At 36.4% G+C, this 2,274-nt stretch overlaps 1 protein-coding gene across 2 annotated transcripts in view; it reads right to left on the reverse strand.

The window, feature by feature from the left end:
- The window catches only part of cuedc1b (CUE domain containing 1b), a 51,530-nt gene that overhangs the window by 29,049 nt on the left and 20,207 nt on the right, over positions 1 to 2,274 (reverse strand). The gene's annotated exons all lie outside the window — the stretch shown is intronic.

Here is a 2,274-nt window from a genome sequence, read left to right on the forward strand (position 1 = left end):
AATTGGACCTAACACAGAGCCCTGTGGAACGCCATGACTAACTTCAGTTTGTGTGGAAGATTCATCATTAACATGAACAAATTGAAATCTTTCTGATAAATAAAATTTGAACCAACTCAGTGCAGTTCCTTTAATCCCAATAACATGTTCAAGTCTCTGCAGCAAAATGCTGTGATCAATGGTGTCAAAAGCAGCACTGAGATCTAAGAGGACAAGTATGGAGACAAGTCCTTTATATGAGCCTGGGAGAAGATCATTGGTGACTTTCACCAATGCGGTTTCTGTACTATGATGGACTCTAAAACCTGACTGAAAATCCTCAAACAAATCATTCTTGTGCAAGTGGTCACATAACTGCTTAGCAACAGCTTTTTCCAGAATTTTAGAAATAAACTGGAGATTGGATATTGGTCTATAATTAGCTAGGACACCTGGGTCAAGAGTAGGCTTTTTGAGTAAAGGTTTAATTACTGCAACCTTAAAAGCCTGTGGAACATAACCTGTTAATAGAGAAAGGTTAATCAAATCTAGTACGGATGTGTTGATTAGGGGAAAGACGTCTTTGAGCAGCCCGGTCAGGATGAGGTCCAGGAGACATGATGATTTAGATGAAGCAATTGTTGAGGTCAACTCAGACAGATCTATGGGAGAGAAGTAGTCCAAGTATAAATGAGGTCTCACGGATGTTTCTAAAGCCACTGTAGTAGATGGCACATCCATGAAAGCTGTGGGAATGGTCCGACCAATTTTTCCTCTAGTAGTTGCGATTTTATTTGTAAAGAAGCTCATGAAGTCATTGCTACTGAGATCTAAGGGAATGTTAAGCTCAACAATCAAGGCACAAAATCAACTTATGGCAATAACAGCACAAAAGTTTCAATATATCCTCTGACACCAGTACTACTCCAACTATGACCACCATCAAAGACACTAGCAGTCTCTTACAGCTACAGCTTCTACTACCAGCACCATGTGGTGGACACTGATATTCATTTTGAAACCATTTTTACGCTATTACAATTAGTGCTTCTGTGATAACTAGTAGCAGTTACCTCTTCTGCGGCTAATATGCTATTAGTACTGTATGGGGACTACTTTATATTTTGCAATATACTGCCTATTCTCTTTCTGAGAGTTAGATGATTAACATCAATCTCATTTCTGCTTGTAAAATACAAAGGTGAATTCAGTCTGGAGGGAAATAGCTAGCCTAACTCTTTCTAGAAAAAAAACACATGCACCAGCTCCTCCAAACTCACTAATTCACAAAAAACTAGATATACTGTATAATAAAACTGAACCTGTGTCATATCTGTAGAGCAGAATCAGAATCATCTTTAATGGCCAAGTATGTTTGAGCATTGATTGATTGATTGATTGATTGATTTTATTCTTTCAAACATGCAGAACAGAACAAATGAACAAATGACAACAACACACATAATTACACATATCCAACCAATGCTAATTCAAAATCAGTTTGCTTACACCTATTACATGTTTGAATGGAGTAGGAAGAAGTCAGACTTATCCAGTCCTACCCCATGACATCATATTATACAAAATTTCATGCATCATTGGCTGCAAGCACTATCCCTACTTAGATAAAAAAAAGTGTTTCCTTAATGCCTTCTCGAATAAATCTTATTCTTGCATATATCTTGTCTAACACATACATTTATATTTATATTTAAACTCCTCAATTCTAGTACTATTTTTCATGTCCACAGTTAAATTATTCCATAATTTGACCCCACTTATAGAAATACAAAATCTTTTTTTGGTTGTACGTATAGCATGAACATTTAAATTTAACTGACCCCTTAGATTGTATCCCCCTTCCCTTTCACCAAATAACTTTTGGATTCCACCAGGTAATAAGTCGTTCCTGGCTTTATACATAAACACAGCAGTCTTATATTCCACCAAATCTAAGAACTTCAACAATTTGGACTGTATGAAAACTGCATTTGTGTGATCCCTATACCCCATCTTGTGCACAACTCTTATCGCTCTCTTCTGTAATATGTACAATGGTTGAAGTGAACTCCTGTATGTATTTCCCCAGTTTTCAACGCCATACTCCAAATATAGCAAAATCAATGAAGAATACAAAATACGCAATGCTTTAACGTCCAGCATATATCTAACCCTTGCCAATATCAATATATTTTTAGCTATTTTATGCTGAACATAACTGATATGAGATTTCCAGGATAATCTGTCGTCAACCATGACACCCAGAAATTTGATTTCATATACTCGTTCAATGTT

The sequence above is a fragment of the Monopterus albus genome, unplaced genomic scaffold (genome assembly GCF_001952655.1).
Source record: "Monopterus albus unplaced genomic scaffold, M_albus_1.0 scaffold214.1, whole genome shotgun sequence".
In the NCBI taxonomy this organism is placed as follows: domain Eukaryota; kingdom Metazoa; phylum Chordata; class Actinopteri; order Synbranchiformes; family Synbranchidae; genus Monopterus; species Monopterus albus.